Raw genomic sequence first — 24,955 nt, forward strand, 5'->3', positions numbered from 1 at the left:
ACCAAAATGGCTGAATCGAAGACGAAATTTTGGGATAGATTAAACATGCACCTTAGTCTGTACCGCAATGGCCGGACTAAGAGTGAGAATTTTGGGGAGATGAAACATATTCCTTGATTTGTACCATGATGGTTGAACCAAGGGCTAGAGTTATGGGAAAGGAGGAAGAAAAAGCTCCCTGGTCTGTACCACAATGGCCAAACCAGAGACTAGAGGAGAGCCATGAATCTTACCTTCAACCTTCCAGCAAGCACCCTGCCTGCCTCTTCTTTCTCTATGTACTTTTATATGATTTATAGTGTGTAGTAGAATATTGCTACTAGAGGAGAAAGAAGACCAGAGAACTCCGCAGCAAAAATAAGTTCAACCCCCTTGAGAGCAGCCTAGGGGCCTTGTATTTATAAGAGGTAGAGGAGTGCAACCCACGGTCGGCTGTACGCACCCCCACGCTTTGACCAATCGTGGGGATCGTGGGAGCAGGGGCTAGCTTCTTTCCCTTTTCTCTATTTTTAATTGCTAATTGCCTGGCCACTTCTAGTTAATAGGTGTGGGCTTAAGCCAAGTTCTAGTCAATGTGTGGAGTTTGGACAAAAACCAATTCACTTGTATGCGTGCAACGTTGATGGATGGGGCTGCACATGCACTAACTTTAAGACTAATTTTCGTAATGTCACACTAGACAAATACATGAGAAGATATTCTTTCAATTAAAATTATACACGAATATTTCAGTAACAGTTTAACACATTTTTTTAATATGTTGTCACGTGGGATATTTTCCTTTCATATGGGGCGTGTGACATTTTATTAACAGTGCTGAAATAATGTCCACTTTTACTTTGTGATTCTGTATTTTAGCAATATCAACACTGTCTATGACAATTTAAATTCATGTGAAAATAGAATTCCGCCGCCGGTGACGGCATATATGTAGGCGAGCCATGTGTCCTGTGTATTTTCTTTAGGACAAAACTTGACGAGCATTTATTTGTTTCAGCATATTTTATAACTATTGGCTCTTTTCAATGTCCATAAAATCAACAATATATCATACCATGGTTTTCATCAGCCCTTGCTTTGAATGATCGATTATTTTTAAATTACCCCTTTCATCATAAAACGGATTATTGTCATTTTGCATTTATTTTTTATGTGGTTTATGCATTTTATTTTATCTTGGTTAAAATCCATGTCAACACTCGCTCCTGCTCTCTTTTACTGTATTAGGACAACAACAGTTCATCTGTTAGATGTTGCGGTAGTTGAACCCCTTTTCCTCTGCATGACCTGTCATTGCCACAATAAATAGATGAAACCCACTAGCATGAGTATGAGTTTTTTGAGCCTGATGCGCCTACTCATTCATGCTTGTTTGTCATGCCTGCTACTGCTTAGAGTTGAGTCAGGTCTGATTCATCGAGGATGAATTGGAGGTGTGTGAACATGTCCTACTGTTGAGAACTAAATGTGCGAACATGATTTGGTAAAGGTATCGATGAGAGGCCATGTAGGAGTACATGGTGGGTTGTTTCATTGGAACCGTCCTTAGGAACTGAGATCTGTATGTGCGATTTAAGATCAGCTACTACCACGCGTTGGGACCGAAACCAATGGACCCTCTCGACTTATTAACCGCCCTAGTTTCTGGCGTTTGTAGTATACTGGAGGCCGTGCGCAGCGCTGACCCTTGGGGTGGGCTGTGATGCGGTAGCCGGTAGGTACGTGGCCCGGTGTACCAAGACGCCCGTTTGGTGTCTCGAAAACCCTGTACACATCGTTTGGGGCCGTTGAGGACATCCCGGCCAGATCTCCATGGGGATGGAACCCGAATAGGCGATAAACCTGGACCAGGGACTTGTGTGGTTAGTCAGGTCGTGGCCGACACCCTCGCCAGGCTTCCGCTTGAAGGTTGCCGAGATACATGACGTGCACATGGCGATGAGTGGCGAGACCATGTGTGAATAAGTACACCCCTGCAGGGTTATCAAACTATTCGAATAGCCGTGTCCGTGGTAAAGGACTACTTGGTTGCTTATGCAGTTCATAAACAAGTGAAAGTGGATACTCTAAAATGCGCAAGATAAGCGTGAGTGTTATGGATGGTGTTCTCGTAGGGAGACGGGAGCGGATCCATGGCGGTGTATTGATTTGGTGAATATGTGGACTCGTGTGAGCCACCCCAAAAGAGTTACCTGCAGACGTAGTTCAGGATAGGCACCGAGTCAAAGCTGGCTTGCTGCAGTTAAACTCCACCACCCCTTTGTTGATACTAATGTGTATGTAGCTAGTTATGATGTAAGTCTTGTTGGGTACATTTGTACTCATGTTTGCCTAATTTATGTTTTTACAGAGAGAGTTCAGTCTCATTAGTAGTTCCGCGTGGACTTCAACGTTTATCTTGTTACCTTAGCTACGATCTTGTGCCCTCGGCAGGGTCTTGCAGATAGTCAGGCTTCTCAGCTTTTTTCATTTGTAGTTGTCTGTACTAAGACAAGTTAAGCTTACACATGTGCTTATTGCTTGTATGACGCTGGGTCATCAGACCCATGTTTGTAATATCTGGCCCCTCGGGGCCTAATGAATAAACACTTTGATTCGTAGAGTTTTATTGTGATGCCATGTTGTATTTGCACATATCGAGCATATTGTGTGTATGTTATTGAAATACTTAGTATGTGTGGGATCCGACAACCTAATTGTTTATTCTTGATAGCCTCTCTTATCGAAAAATGTCTTCTAGCGCTTTCACTGAGCCATGGTAGCTTGCTACTGCTTCCGAACACTTAGGCTGGCCGACATGTGTCATTCTTCGTTCATGTGTCTGTCCTTTCGGGGAAATGTCACGTGTTGTTCCATTAAATCTTTGTAGCTTGCTACGACTTGGGTTCATACATTGATGATCGACAAGTTCATTGCTTGGTCATGTATGCCTGTCCCTGTAAGTTAGTGCCACCTTGGGTTTACGACTAGCCATGTCGGCCCAGGTTCTCTGTCATATGGATGCTAGCGACACTGTCATATACGTGAGCCAAAAGGTGCAAATGGTCCCGAGCCAGGTAAGGTGGCACCCGTGGGAATACCGTGCGTGAGGTCGCAAAGTGATATGATGTGTTACATGCTAGATCGGTGTGACTTAGGATCGGGGTCCTGACAATACATGACCAACAATTCGAAAACAAGAATATTTTTTGAATTTATGATCAAGTTTTCAATGCAAGAACAAAAGCATTCCAGACAATTTCTGAAAAATGGGAACATTTCTTGGAATAACTGAACAAAATTTTAAAATGGAAACAATGTTTGAAAAAACATGACCATTTTAATAAAGTTTGAACTTTTTTATAAGCACGAACATTATTTAAGTTTCCAAACAATTTTTGAAACAAGAAAAGGAAAATAAAAAAATGTTCCGAATAATTTCAAGTTGAACCTTTTTAAAACTCTTGAACATTTTTTTGTAATGCGAACATTTTTTGAAATTATGATCTAATTTTGAAACCACAAACATTTTTCCAAATTATCAATTATTGTTAAATAAAAAAAATTGGACTGAACATTTTTTGAAATCTTGACCAAATTTTGAAAGTTCCTGTAAAATTTTTGAAATTCATTTTTTTGAATTTGTGAGCAAAATTTGAAAGTACAAACATTTTTTGAAATCTGAACAAAACTTGGAATTATCAAAAAATATTTTAAAGGAAAAACAACTTGAAAAAGGAAAAACAGAAAAAAAGAAACAAAAAAGTGAAAAGAAAAAAGAAACAAAAAAAAAGGATAGAAAAAGGAAAAAAATAAAAATAGAAAGGAAAAATAATGACCGGTTCAGAAACTTCTAGAAGGTTCCAAAAATCAGTAACAACTGGCTGGGCATCCTCTAGAAAGTTCACAAAACCAGAACCTGTACATACGCTATAGCTAGGCCGGCCCAAATCGCGCGCTCGGTCGCCCGCCTATGCGATACGTCGACTGTTTGACGCAAAATGCGTCAAATAGGGTTTTCCCCGGATTGCAGAAAGACCTATAACGGGCACATAAGGCGCCGTTTAGGAAACGCCGAAGCGGAGCCCAGAGACAGCCCATTTATCTAACCAACCCCGATCTGTCTTATTCCCACCGCCGCCGCCAGTCAAGCGCCTCCCGCGGCCACCGCTAGCCGCTCCACCCACCGCCACCGCGCGCCTCGTTTCCTACAACGGCCGCGCCCCAGCATTCCCACCCCCGCGCGCTGCCCAACCACCCCGCTCGCGGCGCCCCGACGATCTAGATAAGCGACGGCGAACATTCACCATCCCGAAAATCTGGGTAAGCACCATGGTACCTCCTCTGCTTCCCGTCACGGTCATCTCAACAAGGCGAGGCTCTCCTGGCAGCGTGGGAAGGGAGTTTAAGCTGGAGTCACCGATGGCGGGGGCCGCGGTGTGGGAGGAAGGGGAGGTTGGGGTGGTTGGTCCTCGTTAATCTCACGCGAACGCCGTCGTCGTGTCTGCAAGGCGGCCGGCGCTGATGCAGCCCACTACGACCTCCGGTTGCTCCTCGGCGTCATGGGCATGCGTGTGCCGCTCAGTCTCTCTCGCACCTCAGCATTAGGACAGTCCAATCGTAATTGCTTCTCCCTCATGCTACTGGATTTCCCCTTTTGCTCGAGATTTTGTGAGTCTTGTGTTCGATGAAATGCTCGATTCAGATTTCTTCTTGGATGTGTCTTATTTCTCTCCTTCAATTTATGGCATGCACACTATATAAAATTTATTTCTCATGATGACAATGATGTAGGGGAATAGGAAGTTAGCTCGTTAGGGGAGGACCATGGTGAGACTGCAGCCCAGCCATGGCTTCCATTGGTGTTCATTATACTGATTGTTAATTATACTTAGTATCTCATTCTCATTGTAGGGAGAAGCTTTGATTCATGTAACTTGAACTGACTAGAAGGAGCATTCGTGATGAAAAGCGGAGAAGACGGTCACAACGTGTGTCTGAACGCTCCATTCTTTGCTCTTGGCAAGTCTCTCTTCCCGGTGAAGTCTTCATAGTTTATATAAAAAAATTCTGTAAACAATTCAGGCTTTGATTTCCTTAACAATGTACACATCATGTGTTTGATGCAATGCACAACAGGAATCATTGTACTCAACTGTCTCTATTTTCTCTAAGTGAGGAACATGACAAGGCTATACCTGATTGCATGTGTCATGTTGTTAACTTCAATTTTCCATCTTTCGAAATGATGTTCATGTGAAGCTTACCATAAAACTTATGTTTCAGGTGCAAGTATGTTGGCTTGAGAAGCATCAGAACTAAAGGTTGAATATAAGCAAGTGTGATTCCAACAACTACGATATTCTGTGAGGTCGACCTGGTGCCATACTACTTAATTAACTCTTGTGTGCCACCATACCCCTGGTCGCAGTGCCCATTACTTCGGTCCTAGCATGTCGCATGCCACAGCTTCTGACACCTCACTATCTTCCACGGCTTCTGCCACCTCACTATCTTCAACTTGTTGGAGTACTGGCCAACCTCATGGAACCACAGTAAGCTCCTTAATGTTCTCCTCCTGCTTCTTCTCCCCTTTTTATTTAGCCCCTGATACTAAGGTTTAGTAGAGTCGACGCTAAAGTCCGTGTAGTTGTACATGCTTCTTAGAATATCCCAATTACCCATATGCATGTTGATGTTCAGCATTTTGCTGCAAACTTGCTGCATTATCATATAAAGTTTCTGTTATCGACCCTCTCCTACTAATATAATTGTATTGGTTCGGGAATAGTACGATGATGGTCCTGGTAGACAATGAAACTTAACACTGCACATTAATTAATTTTTAGTTGCATGCTCATCCCTGAGAAGCTCAACAAAAATTATACCATGTGAAAATATTCTTGTGTAAATTTACAGTATATGACTTTCAGTGTTTGTGCCCAACAAGTGACAAGATTTAATAAGTACGATAGCTACATGTATTTTTCTCAGTGTATATATATGTTATTTTCACGCCGAGTTTAACATGACTAGATGTTTGATTACTCTTGTGTAGAATAAAACAGAGGTTTAGGTTGTTCTTGTAGGCTGGGTTTGAATATAGTATGTGCATGTGCATGGCAGTCAAATTATATACATGTTGAGTTCCTGTTTAATAACTTGGTCTTGATGCTGCCGTTCTCCGTACCCCACAAATCAAACCCAACCCAAGTCAAAAGATAGTGTCACTAGTTTCTCATCAAATCTACATGAAATTTATACATATACATACTACACAGCTGGCTCCCACCCGTCATTCTCTCCCTTTTCTCTCTCTCTCGCCACCAAGTGGACCTTAGCTGCTGAGTACTGCTCTATGCGATCCATGCAATTTAGCGATATGTTTAGGAAGCAGTGGAAGAAAATAGCCCGCCTAGGCGAAGGTTAACTGTACTAGGATCTAGGCAACAAGAAAACGCCTAGCAATTCGTTTATCCTTGCTAGGGAGTCTAGATCTCCATATAATGAGCTCCAATATTATTACGGGCTTATAAGGATGGCTAGTAGAGTTTGTTAATAATTCTGGCAAGTATATCTTGTGTAGATGATCAATAGTATCCATAGTTTGATTTTGATATATCATGTAATATTTTATTCAATGTCTCATGGAACTGGCCCTGTTTGCTAGATGCAACAAATGACAATAGTTTCTGTGGTTCCTTTTTAACATGCAAAAAAACAGTAACATACTGCATTGACGATTGTCTATCGGCACAGAGCCAAATATTTGATTATCTCATCTAGTACATAGATGATGTGGTTTCCAGTAATATTTTCAGTCACCTCTGAATGTCATTAGTTTGTTACTTATGTACTGACATCATTGTCCTGTTTTATGTTGTCCACATGAAGGTTTTTCTCACTCAACAGATCTGCAGCTATCAGTAATATAATGAGTTGTTGTTTTGTTTTCAGGCATGGTTCTTCCATCCCACCCTTATCTTATCAAGGAAACACACCTCAGTATTCTTCATATGGTGGTGGATACCAGAGTCGTAGTACAACAAAAAAAATTGATATCCCAAATGGAAGGTATGCTACTTGGGAGTTTACTCGTTTGGTTTTTGCATTCTTGCAGTGTTGTTAAAATTATGTGGGTTTAATTATCAATTTGTTTATGTTACTGTAATTTTAGTCTCGATTTATATTTCTCCACTTGACCTTCCTTTTCCATTGTTTGCTTGTGAAACTCTTCCCTTTAGTTATGACATACCCTATATTCTTGTCAAAATGTACATGTCCAAAACGTTGTCTCAACGGGTTGTCTTGTAAAACAAGGTGGTCATGGAGCAGCAGCAGTATGGCTTTGACATGATTGTATACTTTATACAATTGTGTGCTTGCTTCTGAGATGTTCAGAGACGCACAACAAATCTGAAATTATATTTGTAATTTGCGCAGTCTCTTTGTTATTAGCTGCTATGCTCTGTGTAGTCTCTCTAATGAAGATACTAGAAATCTTTGAACAATCATAGTTAAATACTGGCAAATCCATACTTCCATTGGGAGGTTTATATACCATATACATCTTCACCACGTATCATACCGGTGCTTGTGGTGTTATCCATATATCGCAGGCTATACTGTCTATTGATCATTATCTTGACATAAGGCCAAATTAGTGTCAGTAACTAGTTCTGAGGGCTGCACACATCAATCCCGGAGGCAGATTTGTTACTACCTAATGTTAATATACTTGATGCTGGTGGATGAAAGATGAAATTATGAACTGCTCCCTTTGTTTTGGTATAAAAATCTCATGTGTACCATTGGAGTATACCATTAGAATATAATACATACATCCAGGAACATGCCTGGTATTTCTATATCGAAACAGAAGGAACTAGTTTGTATTTGGATTATATGATTGGATTTCATATACCTGGTCTTGTCCTGTCAAATTTTCGTTTGCTATTTCTGTACATCTTTGGCCCAGAATGCCATTTCTCTTTTTCTAAAATCCAGGGTACTTCCAGATTTCATCTAAAGTTTCCTCTTTCCAATGATAACTTCTGTAAATTTTGGAACCCTTTGCACATATTGTTTATTGATTGTGTGTTAATTTTATTTTTCCAACGAGTAGAAATCATTATCTTTCGAAAGATTCAAGGACGTTCGAGGAGTGACCAGTACCATTGAAGACTTTGGTGAGCGAGGCAAGCAACCTACTTTGATCATGTTGAACCCATATTTGCATTACACTTAGAATTATTTTTCATGCATAAAGTATTTTTTACTAGTATTGCTATTAAGCAAATTAGCTAGGGTTTTAGCTATGCCCTATGTGCTTGATATTGACACCCCTTTGACATTCTTATGCTAAGTAAATTAGCTAGGGTTTAGCTATGCTCTATGTGCTTGATATTGACACCCCCCTTTGATAATACCCTGTGCAAGTTTGACAGTAATGCTTAGCCATGCTAGTCGCATAAGTCATAGAACTTGGGAAGAATCTTTGTTACTCATAAATGTTTTACAAAAACCTAAGGGTGTCACTGATGCCCATGGTATGATTCTGAAAATAAGGTTGTATAAAATGGAGTTGAAGTGGAGATTTAGTTAGGTGATTGTGATCTTTGACGAGATAGTCAAAGATGTTCGGTGGATTATAAAAATTTATGTATAGTAAATGAGCATGGTGGTTATTCTATTGGCGGATAAATGGATCTTCAATAAACTTGAAGCAGTTTGGATTTAGTTAGGCGATTATAATCTTGAACCAAATTTCATGGTGGATTGTAAGCTTTCGATGCATTTATTTAGTTCATTGTGATCTTGAGGAGATAGTCAAAGATGTTCGGTGCATTAATTAATCTTGGACAATTTGGATTTAGTTAGGTGATTGTGATATTGAACCGTATTTCATGATGAATTATGAGATTTTAGGTGGATTTAGTCACATGATTTAATCTTGAGAAGATAGTCTAATGTTTGGTTGATTATGAGATTTTAGGTATGGTAGATGAGCATGGTGATTATTATACTGGTGGATAAATAGATCTTTAATTTTGTTTGGACCATTTAGGATTTAGTTAGGTGGTTTAGATCTTAAACCAAATTTCATGGTGGATTATGAGGTTTTGGTCGGATTTAGTTAGGTGATTGTGATCTTGACGAGCTAGTAAAAGATGTTTGGTGTATTATGTGAATTTAGGTCTAGTAGGTGAGCATGGTGGTTATTATATCGATGAATAAGTAAATTTTTAACAAACTTAAGAAAAATTGGATTTAGTTAGGCGATTGTGGTCTTGAACTAAATTTCATGGTGAATTACGATATTTTAGATGGATTTAGTCAGTTGATTGTGATCCGAAGGAGATACTCAAAGATGTTCAATGGATTAATTATCCTTCAATAATTTGAATTTCGTTAGGCTATTGTGATATTGAACTGAATTTCATGATGATTTGTGTGATTTTAGGTGGATTTAATTATGTTATTATGATCTTGAGAAGATGACAAAGGTATTTGGTGGATTTTAAGATTTTAGGTCTAGTATATGTGAGCATGAGGACTATTATATTGGTGGATAAATAGACCTCTAATTTAGTTTGAAACAATTTAAATTTAATTAGATGATTGTGATCTTTTAACCAAATTCATGGTGGATTTTGATGTTTGGGTTGGTTTTAATTAGGTGATTGTGATCTTAACGAGATAGTCAAAGATGCTTGATGGATTATGTTAGAACTTATGTCTAGTAAGTGAGCACGGTGGTTATTATATTGGTGGATAAATGGATTTTTAGTAAACTTAGAGTAATTTGGAATTAGTTAGGCGATTGTGATCTTGAACCAAATTTCATGGTGAATTATGAGATTTTGAATGAATTTAATTAGTTGATTGAGATCTTGAGTGTCACAGCCTTAGAATTGGTTGTAACTAGTTGCACAAGCACTCATGCATCATGTATATATTTATGAAAGTTGAATTGGGGAAAGCGGAAAGCCTCAGAAGTCTTTTATAAAAATGATCAACACTAAAAATTGTTTCAAATAAACCCAAGAAAATGTTCCTGTCAAGCTATAAAAATATTGTCAAGAGGTAAAACTCAAACCAATATTTTTGGAGTCTCAGAAATATTTATTTTGGGAATTTGGAATTAATTCAATAACTATTTGAATTGGATTTATATTTATTATATGTATAAATATATGTTTATACATATACATATATTTATTGGTTTGTGTATAAATATATTTATTAATTCAATAACTTTTTTTTATATGTATAAATATATGTTCAATAATTCTGAAAATTGTTGTGTGGCTTTTATAAGTCCACTTAGTTGACACAATTATTTTCATGAAGTTTAAAATTGATTTAGTATTTTACTAAATTAGAAACAAATGTCAGAAAAATAGAAAACAGAAACAAATAAAAAAAGGAAGCAGAGACTTACCTGAGGCCCACTTACCTGGTGGCCCAGCAGTTTCGGCCCAGCCCACCTTCTCCTTCCTGTCGTCTTCCTCCCCAGGCCAGTAGGCAGAGCGCGTGGCCGGAGCGCGTCGGCACACGCCCCGGCCACCTCCACCCTGCCTGCCTGCGTCCCCATCGCTCTGGATCTCTCCCGAGCGTCACGTGCCCCCCCTGCACCTCTCAGTCCCTCTCGAGCTCATTCCCCCTCTGCTCTCTCTCCCTCTCACGGCCGAACCCACCCTCGCCACCATCGCCGACCACCGCGGCCACAGCCGTCCCCACGCCTCTCCGTGCTATCCCCGCTGTCTGCCTCGATGCCGTGAAGCTTCCCCCTCAACAAGCGCAAGCCCGAACGCCCTCAAACGCCGACCACACCGTCTTCTTCAACCTCGGTCCGCCGAGATCGTCACCGCCGTTCCGCCTGCACCGGACCTCCCCCGAGCCTGCTGAGCACCCCGACGGCCTCGCCGTGAGCACCTCGTCGTTTCCCCTCTCCTCTCTTCCTCGTTTGCGTGCCGTAGCCGCACTAACCACCGGACCCGAGAGCTCATCGCCGCCGTAGTTCCTCACCGCTGTGGCCAGGGCCACCCCAGCTTGCGCCTGAGCGCGTCACCGTGTTCGCTGCACTCCCAGGAGCCCGCAGCACCCTTCGGTTTCTCCTCTAGTGCACCGTAGCGTCGACCCCTTCCACGTCCGAACTCCGGCCACCGCGGATGCGCTCGCCGTCGTCGATTCCGGCGACCCCGCGCCCAACTCCGCCTCCTCTTGATGCGGACGAGCAAGGGCTATGCCCTGGTGCCCTCAGCGCGCTAACCCAACGCCTCTAGCGCAAATCCGACGCGCCCCGCCGTGTTCTGTGGTCGCCGCCGGTTGAACTCTAGCGAGCCTACGTGGCCGCGTGATTAGCGCTAATCACCGCCAGCTAACCCTCCCCAGAGCCACTGACTACTGGGCCCCACGGCCTAATTAACACTGCTTAGCTCTTGTTTAGACTAAACTAACCCCACGGGCCCACAGGTCAATTTGACCTGGCCACGTCACCGTTGACCAGGCCCCACCTGTCATTGACACTGAACAACATTGTGTCACTGACCAGTGGACCCCACTGGTCAGGTTTGACCTAGACCGCTGCTGTTGACTTGCTGACGCAGGCATGGCGCAATGCTGACGCAATAAGTCATTTCTAGATTAAAAATAATTCAGAAAATTCCAGAAAATTGCCTAAACTTCTAAAAATCATAGAAATTCAACCGTAACTCCAAATGAAATAAATTATATATGAAAAATGATCAGAAAAATCCAATCTATCCATCTGTACCATTTTCATGCATGTTAGAACAACTTATGGCTGCTGTTTAGGCCAAATCATATAAATGGCATTTAAACCCTCACATATGGAGTTTGAATTTGAACCTAGGGTTCAAACCAACTCCATTTAACATGTTGCTAGTTGCATTAGCTCAAAACACAGCATATTGACATGTCATGATCATGCATCATATTGTGCATTGCATTGATTGTGTTCATTCTCTGTTGCCGGTGGTTGTCCCCTCTCGATAGACGTTGTACCGACGCTATGATCGTTGACACTGATGAAGACCCAATGATATCTTCAGAAGTGCCAGGTAAGCACAACCCCCTTGTTCATTCCGATACAAGCCCACTCTCTCGCTCCTGCTCTCTTGTACTGCATTAGGACAACAACGATTCATCTGTTACTTGTTGCGGTAGTTGAACCCCTTATCCTCTGCATGACCTGTCATTGCCACAGTAAATAGATGAAACCCACTAGTATGAGTAGGAGTTGTTTGAGCCCTGATGTGCCTACTCATTCATGCTTGTTTGTCATGCCTGCTATTGCATAGAGTTGTGTCAGGTCTGATTCATCGGGAATGAATCAGAGGTGTGTGAACATGTTCTACTGTGTGTGAGCTAAGTGTGTGAACACGTTTTGGTAAAGGTAGCGGTGAGAGGCCATGTAGGAGTACATGGTGGGTCTCATTGAAACCGTCCTCAGGAACTGAGTTCTGTGTCTGTGATCCATGAACAACCACTACCACTCATTGGGTTCCTTAATTGACCCTCTCGGCTTCTTAATCACCCTAGTACTCTGTCCAGGAGTTGCAACTAGTTTCTGGTGTTTGTAGGTTATGTGTTGGCGGCCGTGCGTAGCGCTGACCCTAGGGGTGGGCTATGATGCGGTAGATACACCGTGGCACGGTGTACCGGGCGCCCGTTTGGTGTCTCGGGAACCCTGTTCACATCGTTCGGGGCCGTATGCGGAAACCTCGGCCGGACTCCTTGCGGATGGAACCTGGATAGGCGATAAACCTGGACTAGAGACTTAAGTGTTTAGGTAGGCCGTGGCCGACACCCTCGTTGGGCTTCCGCTTGAAGGTTGCCGAGTACATGTCGTGTAAACGACGGTAAGTGGTGGGAGCGTGTGTGAAGAAGTACACCCCTGCAGGGTTATCATTATCTATTCGAATAGCCGGATTCCTCGAAGATGGAAACTTGGACCCCTTGCATAGTTCATAGACAAGTGAAAGTGGATGCTCTAAAACTCGCAAGATAAGCGTGAGTGCTATGGATGGCCTGCTCGTAGGGAGACGGGAGCGGATCCATAGTGGTGTATTGATATGGTGAATATGTGGACTTGTGTGCGCCACCTCAAAAGAGTTGCTTACAGTCGTAGTTTAAGATAGCCACCGAGTCAAAGCTAGCTTGCTGCAGTTAAACTCCACCACCCCTCTTTGTTGATACCGATGCATATGTAGCTAGTTTTGATGTAAGTCTTGCTGAGTACCTTTGTACTCACGTTTGCTTAATTTATGTTTTGCAGAGAGACTTCAGTCTCGCTAGTAGTTTCGCGTGGACTTCGACGTTTAGCTTGATACCTCAGCTACGATCTTGTGCCCTCGGCAAGATCTGGTAGTTAGTCAGGCTTCTTAGCCTTTTTCATTTGTAGATGTCTGTACCCAGACATGTTAAGCTTCCGCATGTGCTTTGATTTGTATGCTATGATTGTTGGGTCATGAGACTCATGTTTGTAATTTCTCGCTCCTCGGAGCCTAATGAATAAATACTTGAGTCGTAGAGTTATGTTGTGATGCCATGTTGTATTTACACATATCAAGCATATTGTGTGTATGATTGAAATGCTTGGTATGTGTGGGATTCGACAATCTAGTTGTTTATCCTTGGCAGCCTCTCTTATGGGGAAATGTAGTCTAGTGCTTCCATGAGCCATAGTAGTCCGCTACAGCCCAGTTCACCGGAGTCCTGCTAGCCCAGCACTACTGCTTAGGACACTTGACTGGCCGGCATGTGTTTCACTTCGTTCCTGTGTCTGTCCCTCCGGGGAAATGTCACGCGGTGAAATCCGGAGTCCTTCCTAGCCTGCTACAGCCCGGGTTCCCGGAGTCCTGTCAGCCCAGTGCTACAGCCCGGATTCACACGCTGCTGACCGACATGCTCGATGTGATTCATGTATGCCTGTCCCCATAGGTTGGTGCCGCTTTGGGTTCACGACTAGCCATGTCGGCCCGAGTTCTCTGTCATATGGATGCTAGCGACATGATCATATACGTGAGCCAAAAGGCGCAAACGGTCCCGGGCCATGGTAAGGCGACACCCGTGGGAATACCGTGCGTGAGGCCGTAAAGTGATATGAGGTGCTACCGGCTAGATCGATGTGACTTGGAATCGGGGTCCTGACATTGAGGAGATAGTCCAAGATTTGGTGGATTAATTAATATTTTTTGAACACAGTACAAGCGCAAGTGTTATATAAACGTGCATACACTCACCTCTATGAACGCACGCACGCACACCCTACCCCTGTGAGCACCATCGAGAGACTAAGCCGGCATTTCATCTTGAGATTTTACAAAGTCAGCGTAGGTGCCTCGTAGTCGATGGGAACAATTTGGATTTAGTTCGGTGAGTGTGATATTGAACCAAATTCCTCGGTGATTTATTTGATTTTAGGTGGATTTAGTTAGGTGATTGAGTCTTGAGAAGATAGTCAAAATGTTCGGTGGATTATGAGATTTTAGGTATGGTAAATGAGCAAGGTGATTATTATATTAGTTCTAAACAAATATTTAGATCAATTTGGATTTAAGTAGGGGATTGTGATCTTTTAACCTAATTTTACAATGGATTATGAGGTTTTGGTTGGATTTAGTTAGGTGCTTGTGATCTCGACAAGGTAGTTAAAGATGTTTCATGGACTAATATGTCTAGTAAGTGAGCATGGTGGCTACTACATTGGTGGATAAATGGATCTTTAATAAGCTTGAAGATATTTGAATTTAGTTAGGCGATTGTGATCTTGAACCAAATTTCATGGTGGATAACGAGATTTTAGCCGGATTTGATTAGTTGATTGCGATTTTGAGGAGATAGTAAAAGATGTTCGGTGGATTAATTAATCTTGAACAATTTGGATTTAGTTACGTGATTGTGATATTGAACCAAATTTCTCGTTGATTTATGAGATTTTAGCTGGATTTAGTTAGGTGATTGCGTCTTCAAAAGATAGTCAAAGATGTTCAGTGATTATGATATTTTAGGTCTAGTAGATGAGCATGGCAATTATTATATTGGTGGATAAACAAATATTTAATATAGTTTGGAACAATTTGGGTTTAGTTAGGTGATTGTGATTTTTAACCAAAATTTAGGGTGGATTATGAGGTTTTGATTAGATTTAGTTAGGTGATTGGGATCTTGACGAGCTAGTAAAAGATGTTCGGTAGATTATGTGAATTTAGATCTAATAGGTGAGCATCTTGATTATTATATTGGTGGATAAATAATTTTTCTATAAACTTGGACAAATTTGAATTTAGTTACACAATTGTGATCTTGAACCAATTTTATGGTGGATTATGATATTTTTGATGGATTAGTTAGTTGATTGTGATCTTGAGGAGATAGTCAAAGATATTCGATGTATTAATTAACTCGAACAATTTGGATTTAGTTAGGTGATTGTGATATTGAACTAAATTTCTCTGTGATCTATGAGATTTTAGTTGGATTTAGTTAGGTGATTGTGTCTTCAGAAGATAATCAAAGATGTTTGATGGGTTATGAGATTATAGGTCTAATAAATGGGCATGGTGATTATTATATTGATGGATAAACAAATATTTAATTAGTTTGAAACAATTTGGATTTAGTTCAGTGATGATCTTTTAACCTGATTTTATGCTGGATTATAAGGTTTTGGTTGGATTTAGTTAGGTGATTGTGATTTTGATGATGAGCTAGTAAAAGATGTTCCGTGGATTATGTGAATTTAGGTCTACTAGGTGAGCATGTTGATTATTATATTGGTGGGTAGAAATAAGGGCCACACGAGTGACTCAAGGCGATGGTGCCACTACTGAAAATAACTGGTAAACACGACAAGAGAGGCGGAGAGACTGTGGGTGATGGGAGTAGATGGACTTTGATCCAGCATCCTACCTCTTCAAAGATGTTTGATGGGTTATGAGATTATAGGTCTAATAAATGAGCATGGTGATTATTATATTGATGGATAAATCAATATTTAATTAGTTTGAAACAATTTGGATTTAGTTCGGTGATGATGATCTTTTAACCTAATTTTACGGTGGATTAGAAGGTTTTGGTTGGATTTAGTTAGGTGATTGTGATTTTGATGATGAGCTAGTAAAAGATGTTTGGTGGATTATGTGAATTTAGGTCTAGCAGGTGAGCATGTTGATTATTATATTGGTGGGTAGAAATAAGGGCCACACGAGTGACTCAAGGCGATGGTGCCACTACTAAAAACAACTGGTAAACACGACAAGAGAGGCGGAGAGACTGGGGTGATGGCAGTAGATGGACTTTGATCCAGCATCCTACCTGCCAGTGCACTCTCCTTCCCCGCTGATCCGGCTTGGTGTCCTTGTCCTGTTTGCGGATTTGTGTCACGCACTTGATTAAGCATCCCACGTTCTCCTAATGTGCGCCCTTGGCCTTGACGATAGGTAGCGCCGTGTTCTCGGACGCGTCCCGTGGGTAAAATTCAGGTATGCGTCGATTGTCTGAGCTCTTGCTCGCCATTGTGCCGCCCAGCAAGGGAACACATGATGTGGGATCAAGACAGCACACATAGCAACCCGCCACCAGGCAACGGACGCCCATCCGGACTTACAGGGAGCGGAGGTGGACAAAAAGGTGGATGTTGAGCTCCATAGTAGTCTCAACAGTGTGCTCATTAGTAAGAGTAGCACGAGCAAGAAGATCCTGGACATACTGCTCTTAGGAAATAAAGAAGCCATTAGAGGTAGAAGAAACCTCAATCTCAAGGAAGTAGTGACTTTAGTAAACATGGAGCAATTTGGATTTACTTAGGCGATTGTGATCTTGAACAAATTTTATGGTGAATTATGAGATTTTTGAATGGATTTAGTTGATTGTGATCTTGAGGAGATAGTCAAAGATGTTCGGTGTATTAATTAATCTTGAAGAATATGGATTTAGTTAGGTGATTGTGTCTTGAGATAATAATCAAAGATGTTTCGTGGATCATGAGATTTTAGGTCTAGTAGATGAGCATGGTGATCATTATATAGTTAGGTGAATGTGATTTTGACGAGCTAGTAAAAGATGTTCGGTGAATTATTGTGAATTTAGGTCTAGTAGGTAAGCATGTTGATTATTATATTGATGGATAAATAAATTTTAGGTCTAGTAGATGAGCATGGTGATCATTATATAGTTAGGTGAATGTGATTTTGACAAGCTAGTAAAAGATGTTCGGTGAATTATTGTGAATTTAGGTCTAGTAGGTGAGCATGTTGATTATTATATTGATGGATAAATAAATTTTCAATAAATTTAAAACAATTTGCATTTAGTTAGACGATTGTGACCTTGAATCAAATTTCATGGTGGATGATGAGATTTTTGATGGATTAGTTAGTTGATTGTGATCTTCAAGAGATAGTCAAAGATGTTTTGTGGATTAATTAATCTTGAACAACTTGGATTTAGTTAAGTGGTTGCGATACTGAACCGAATTTCACGCTGGATTATGAGATTGTAGGTGGATTTAGTTAGGTGATTGTGTCTTGAGAATATTGTCATAGATGTTTGCTAGTCTATGAGATTTTAGGTTTAGTAGATGGGAATGGTGATTATTATATTGGTAGATAAACAAATCTTTATTTTAGTTTGGAACAATTTTGACTCACTTAGGTAATTGTTATTTTTCAACCAAATTTACGGTGGATTTTGAGATTTTTTTGGATTTAGTTAGGTGACTGATCTTGACAAGATAGTCAAATATGTTTGGTGAATTATGTTAATTTAGATCTAGTAAGTGAGCATGGTGGTAATTATATTGGTGGATAGATGGATCTTTAGTAAAAATGAAGCAATTTGGATGTAGTTAGGTGATTGTGATCTTGAACAAATTTCACGGTGGATTACGAGATTTTCAATAGATTTAGTTAATAGATTGTGATCTTGGGGGATGTCAAAGATGTTCGGTGGATTAATTAATTTTGAACAGTTTCAATTTAGTTAGGTGATTGCGATATTCAACCAAATTTCTCGGTGATTTATGATATCTTAGTTGGATTTAGTTAGATGATTGTGTCTTCAGAAGATAGTTAAGGATGTTCGATGGATTATGAGATTTTAGGTCTAGTAGATGAGCATGGTGATTATTATATTGGTGGATAAACAAATGTTTAATTTAGTTTGGAACAATTTAGATTTAGTAAGGTGATTGTGATATTGAACCAAATTTCTCTGTGATTTATGAGATTTTAGTTGGATTTAGTTAGGTGATTGTGTCTTGAGAAGATAGTCAAAGATGTTTGGTGGATTATGAGATTTTAGGTCTAATAGATGAGTATGGTGATTATTATATTGGTGGATAAACAGATAAAGTGATATTTAATTTAGTTTGCAATTTGGATTTAGTTAGGTGATTGTGATCATTTAACTTAATTTTACGATGGATTATAAGGTTTTGGTTGGATTTAGTTAGGTGATTGTGATTTTGACGGGCTATTAAAAGATTTTCGGTGGATTATGTGAATTTAGGTCTAGTAGGTAAGCATGTTGATTATTATATTGGTGGATAAATGGGTCTATAGTAAACATGGAGCAATTTGGATTTAGTTAGGCGATTGTGATCTAGTACAAATTTCATGGTGGAGATTTGCAATGGATTTAGTTGATTGTGATCTTGAGGAGATAGTCACAGATGTTCGGTGGATAAATTAATCTTGAACAATTTGAATATATTTAGGTGATTGTGATATTGAACCAAATATCTCTATGATTTATGGGATTTTAGTTGGATTTAATTAGGTGATTGTGTCTTGAGATGATAATCAAATAAGTTTGGTGGATTATGAGATTTTAGGTGCAGTGGATGAGCATGGTGATTACTATATTAGTGGATAAGCATATATTTAATTTAGTTTGGAACAATTTGGATTTAGTTAGGTGATTGGGATCTTGACGAGCTAGTAAAAGATGTTCGGTGGATTATGCGAATTTAGGTCTAGTAGGTGAGCATGTTGGTTATTATATTGGTGGATAAATAATTTTTTAATAAACTTGAAAAAATTTGGATTTTGTTAGGTGATTGTGATCCTTTAACTTAATTTTATGGTGGATTATAAGGTTTTGGTTGGATTTAGTTAGGTGATTGTGATTTTGACGAGCTATTACAAGATTTTCGGTGGATTATGTGAATTTTGGTCTAGTAGGTGAGCATGTTGATTATTATATTGGTGGATAAATGGGTCTATAGTAAACATGGAGCAATTTGGATTTAGTTTGGTGATTGTGACCTATTACAAATTTCATGGTGGAGATTTGCAATGGATTTAGTTGATTGTGATCTTGAGGAGATAGTCAGAGATGTTCGGTGGATAAATTAATCTTGAACAATTTGAATATATTTAGGTGATTGTGATATTGAACCAAATTTCTCTATGATTTATGGGATTTTAGTTGGATTTAATTAGGTGATTGTGTCTTGAGATGATAATCAAATATGTTTGGTGGATTATGAGATTTTAGGTCTAGTGGATGAGCATGGTGATTACTATATTGGTGGATACACATATATTTAATTTAGTTTGGAACAATTTGGATTTAGTTAAGTGGTTGTGATCTTTTGACCAAATTTTAGGTGAATTACGAGGTTTTGGTTGGATTTAGTTAGGTGATTGGGATCTTGACGAGTTAGTAAAAGATGTTCGGTGGATTATGCGAATTTAGATCTAGTGGGTGAGCATGTTGGTTATTGTATTGGTGGATAAATAATTTATTAATAAACTTGGAAAAGTTTGGATTTAGTTAGGCGATTGTGATCTTGAACCAAATTTTATGGTGGATTATGAGAATTGTGATGGATCAGTTAGTTGATTGTAATCTTGAGGAGATAGTCAAAGATGTTCGGTGTATTAATTAATCTTGGACAATTTGCATATAGTTAGGTGGTTGTGATATTTAAACAAATTTCTCCGTGATTTATGAGATTTTAGTTGTGTTTATTTAGGTGATTGTGTTTTGAGAAGATAGTCAAAGATGTTTGGTAGATTATGAGATTTTAGGTCTAATAGATGCGCATGGTGATTATTATATTGGTGGATAAATGAATATTTAATAAATTTGGAATAACTTGGATTTAGTTAGCCGACTGTGATCTTGAATCAAATTTTATGGTGGATTATGAGAGTTAATTTGGCGGCGCTTCGCTTCTTCCTCGAGGAGCATGTGCAGTGAAGTGGTGCGGGGCCTCGTGCGGCCTGCGGAGGCCTGCGAAGGTGGGCGGTGACACCTGCAACTTGTGCACAATGGCGACTCCACGCATCTCTTGCGCCCCGCAACCCTCTCCTTCCCGGCACAACAGGAGTAGGAGCAAGGATGCCGAGGCGGTTCAGGTTTGCCTCCACCTCGTCTCTCCCTCCTCTCTCACTCTGGTCTCCCTTTTTTGTCTCATTCTACTGCTTCATTCAAGCATATATTTTAAATTGCTAGGTATTCCAGGTAGTTAGCCTATCTATGGACTACACCTACATTTGATGTTAGAACTCTGATACTAATTTATGTTCTTGTTGCATAGGTGAATGGTGCTTTAGCTTCAATGATCAATTTTATTGCTAAATATTTTTTCCACAGAAAGTGTCAAAGAATATACAACTTGGTATAAAGAAGTTTTGTTATGGGGAAATAAAGATTCTTGTATGCAGAACTATTTGGGCTCCCGCAGCTGTATCAGTTGGTTTTAGTTCTCAGATTTTTTACTTTGCCTTTTTTGGCAAAAAAGTTGGATGTATGAATCTGAGATCTGGACCTCAAGTTCACTGCTTTTCTTTTCATCTGCAGTCGCAAGGAAGAGTAGGAAGATCAGGCAGAGAGGGTTTCACACACCTCTTCTACACTGACAAGTCTTTGCATTCCAGGATTGCCATGGTGAGCTGCTGCTGTAATGCTTTAATTTTCTTTTCTTTTGTCACTTTGTTAAAATTTGTTATCTTATTCTGATGCTATGATTTGTGATGGCTAGATGAGCTTTGTGGTGAAAAGTCTCCTTTATTTTGTTTACCTACAGATCTTGAATGCACGATTGATAATTTTGCTGGATAGGTTAGAAATCTAAATTATAGACATTTTAAAGGATTTAGTTGGTAAACATGGAAAGCCAAGAAAAATATATAGCTTACTTACGATGGACCTGAAGTATGCCTAACCTTGGACTGCATTTATTGCCTGTCATAGGTGTGTTTCTTTTATTCTATATTTGGGGGGTTCTAAGCTATTTAATTAGGAAGCATACAGTTTATCCGTTTGAGACCCAAGTCTGTTGGCTACTGCAGGGAGCTTTGGATGGTGGTCTTGATCTTCCGCACAGTGACAGGAGATTTGCTGGCTTCAAGAAGGATAAGAAGCAGTTGGGCGCTGAGATTCACCTCAAATACATCTATGAAGGTCATGTTGCTGACTACATGAAGGTGAGTTGGATCCATTGCCCTCGTGGTATTATAATGCCATTTCTTCACTCCCTAGGGCTATCATTGTTGTATACATGAATTCTTTCTGGAAGATATATCTGGGCCTGATTCACCCATATAAAGTATCCTAAAGCAGTGTACTTTGTTCTTATTTCTGAAGGAGCTTACTGAATCTCGTTTTAACTGCTACCCTACCCTATTTCAGTCAATAGCTGATGAGGAACCTAAGAAGTACCAATCTCACTTCAGTGAGTACATCAAGAAGAACTGAAGAAGATCAAGGTGATTTTTCTCCCTCTTGTTAACCTTTGTCCTCTCATTTTGATGCTATAAACATGACTACATGAGGGAGAGAAGAGAATACGACAAAGTTAGATGAGATTTGCAGTGAAGAGCTTTCTTTCATTTGATTACCTACATATCTTGATTGCATGATTGATTTTTTTGCTGGGCATGTTAGGAATGCAAATGCCCCTTTATAGGAGCTTGAAACTTCAATTTTCTGATGGGGAGTTATGTGTGGTTTCAGGGTTACAGATGCCACAAGGCTTGCCTAACAAATGTTCCTAGAAAAGGAATGATTGAGAAAAAAGGTGGTTCTTTCTTTAAATGTTTTGATCCTCTTTTTTATTCTAAAAGGAATGCTTATGTTTATGTTTCACTATTTGTAAAATAAACATATGTCTGGTTTTAGAGCAAATTTCAGGTTAAACATTTTCACTATTTGTATTCCTGGTTTGAACATATGCTAGAATCATATCTACTCCTGAAAATCTTTGTATATATATGCAGTCGTTTTGGAATGGGCTATGATTCCTTTTTAGTATTTTAGGTTACACATTTCTCCTAAGAATCTTGATATTCACTATATTAGTATGGTATAGGTTTGTAATTTTTCCTTGGGAATCTATATATCCAGTCAAGCTGGGATAGGCTATATTTTTTTTACTCGGTCATGGCGATGGCACTCTGCCGATGACATGGCAACAGGTCAATAGTTCATGTTCTTTCTATACATTTTTGCAGGCTTTGCTCTCCAAGTGCAGAACACTTTCCCACTCCCCATCGATGACGATCTTCCTGTATGAGCATTTTCATCTGTGCTCCCTATTTTCCTAGCTCCACTAAGAATGAAGCCATTAACTGTTGACTGTAATTGCAGGGTAGCTCTTTTAGTACCACAGAAGTTATTCCGAAAGGTCATTAAGCTTATTCTAATGCCAACTTCTGTAGAGGTGCTTGTCCTGGTTATTACAGTATGTTCCTTTTGACAACCAACAGAAGTGTACAAATTATTTAAATGGGTTCGCAAGGTATTTTCATTAGCAATGCCACAAGGCACCAGAAAGCACAAGTAGCGAGATTGTGTTAAATTAATCTGCTAGAGTATGGTGATAACAGAGGGGCACTGTTTTTGAAAATTGTTTTTTCTGTTTCAATTGTATAGGGCCCTCCGCAACGATATTGATTTCATCAGGTGTAGATGTTTAGTTGGACAGATATTGTTCGTCACTTTCTTAGTGCATGCCTAGCTGTTTCCCCTTTTTACATTGCTTCTTTTCTGTAGGATTTCTTGAAACATAATAACTTGCTTCCACAATTGTGGAATGATCATGGTTTCTTTGCATTCCTGTACTTTCATATGATTAACAATTTCATGGCTAACCTAGGTAACAAGCAGACATCATTGGCATTAGCCAATGCATTTCCGTTAAATGCCCTGCTGGCCGAGTGCAACTTCGTTCTTCTTTAGTGGGTATTTGTATTTTCCAAAAAGAAGTTGGTGCACCTCATAGTTGTATTGTAGCCTGACTATTATGCCTAGATTTTGCTCTATGATACAGAACTAAGTAGTGATTTGAGCTGCCTTATTCCCAGATAGTGACTATCTAAATTATTGACATCAGAGGACGGGGCGTCGACCCGTTGGCTGGGCAGCTGGGGTACCAGCCAGTCCACCCGAGTTCGAGCCCCGGCTTTGACGCGTGATGCCCGCGGAGCTTTTCCTATAAAAAAATACCAACGAGGGTTAGCCCTTGGGTTGGTCTCATTTAAAAAAAATTATTGACATCCACTCAAATAAATATACAAGATTTGTATGAAAGGGAACCACTTATCTTTTTAACAAGAAATATGTTTAGCGTCATAACAATGTTCAGGTCGCACATGCATACCAGAACACTGAGGGGTGGTCTTACAAATGACAACTACTTTCATGTCAGTAATTTCTTCTGTTTGACATATTCCACGAGCCTTCTTGCTAGCTCCAGTCATACAATTTATCATTATATCCACCATATTTTTATGCTCGGCATTCCTAATCTGCCGGTCACAAGAAACTGTAGTATAGTGTCAGGTCGCACATTCTTTTCGTTTCATGGTTCAGTACAGGTCTCATGGTGAGCAGCAGCACTAGGTTGCAGTATAATGTCAGCTGATTGCAACATCCTGAGTTATTTTATCGATGTTTTGCATCTGGAAGCTTGAATCTCTTTCAACTTTCAGTACACATATATTCTGATTTGTGCATCTTTTTGGTTGTAATCATATGGCTTGCATATTTTATCGGACTGATCAGTCACAAAGATCGGACTGATCATATTTGGTACAGAATATCAAAAGAAGCATTTATATCATCTTTTTGTGTGCTTTATCTGTAGAAAAGTACCATGGGTTGATGGTGTTGGATCCAATTACTATATGATGTAATTGACTGCTATTCCTAAGAACTGCTCCTGGACACAGTGCTCTATGTTATCATGTTTTACATTCTATTGTGTCGCCTATCTTTATAGTTACTCGGATCTTACATTTCAATTTTTGTATTTTTGTCTGTGCAAGTGTTGTCTTCCTACTATCAAACAACAGGGATTTCTTTAAATTAAATTGTACATATTGTTGAAAAATATCCTGTGTATGTCTATATTCATGCCTAGTATAAAACAAACATTCTTCATTGCCTATGCCTTTTCCTTCTGTTAATGATGATAATGTAGTTCTCCATCTTATTAATTCCTTCTTCATTCACTTGAAATATTGCCTAATTTTGTGTGTGTGTATTTGGTTTAGCACCCTGACTTATGGTCAAACTGAAGGTGCTTAGCATGGTCTGGTATGCATTTCTCAGTTTCTCTTGATTTCTGTTTCTGTTTCTGTTTCATTTCATTTTAAGCCGATTGTATTTGCATACATATTGGAGAGGTTATTTCTCGTGTGAAGTTACTATTTTTTTTTCAGTTCTGAAGCACATTCCTCAACTTTGATGGTCTACTTTACAAGAGAAAATATTTCTCTGTTTGTATGGTGCAGGTTTCTTTATGGTCTACTTTACAAGAGAAAACATTTCTCTGGAAGGAGCTGCTGACAAGGTTTAACAACAAACTGGACGGAGTTCTTCACATGGCAAACATAGATGAAGGAACGATGTATGCCTTCACCTTCAGATGCAAGGCAAAGTGCCTCCGCCTCTGTCTAACTTCTCACTTCCTATGAGGACACCATCGTAAACCTTC

The 24,955-nt window shown here is 39.8% G+C and overlaps 2 long non-coding RNA genes across 7 annotated transcripts; both read left to right on the forward strand.

Annotated features, from left to right (window-relative positions):
* Positions 1-5,269: 5,269 nt before the first annotated feature.
* On the forward strand, positions 5,270-10,012 carry LOC119288547. Its single transcript, XR_005141218.1, has 3 exons — positions 5,270-5,534; positions 6,937-7,053; positions 8,105-10,012. It is a non-coding gene; the product is annotated as an uncharacterized LOC119288547 (long non-coding RNA).
* A 4,081-nt stretch (positions 10,013-14,093) lies between these two features.
* Positions 14,094-24,945, forward strand: LOC119284647. Of its 6 annotated transcripts, none has more exons than XR_005139139.1 (8): positions 14,094-20,372; positions 20,818-20,904; positions 21,309-21,443; positions 21,649-21,725; positions 21,973-22,036; positions 22,470-22,525; positions 22,606-24,555; positions 24,753-24,945. It is a non-coding gene; the product is annotated as an uncharacterized LOC119284647 (long non-coding RNA). The 6 variants fall into 6 exon arrangements; XR_005139142.1 differs by having other exon boundaries at positions 14,103-20,372; positions 22,606-22,678; XR_005139140.1 differs by having other exon boundaries at positions 14,101-20,372; positions 22,470-22,699.
* The last annotated feature ends 10 nt before the right edge of the window (positions 24,946-24,955 follow it).

The sequence above is a fragment of the Triticum dicoccoides genome, chromosome 4A (genome assembly GCF_002162155.2).
Source record: "Triticum dicoccoides isolate Atlit2015 ecotype Zavitan chromosome 4A, WEW_v2.0, whole genome shotgun sequence".
In the NCBI taxonomy this organism is placed as follows: domain Eukaryota; kingdom Viridiplantae; phylum Streptophyta; class Magnoliopsida; order Poales; family Poaceae; genus Triticum; species Triticum dicoccoides.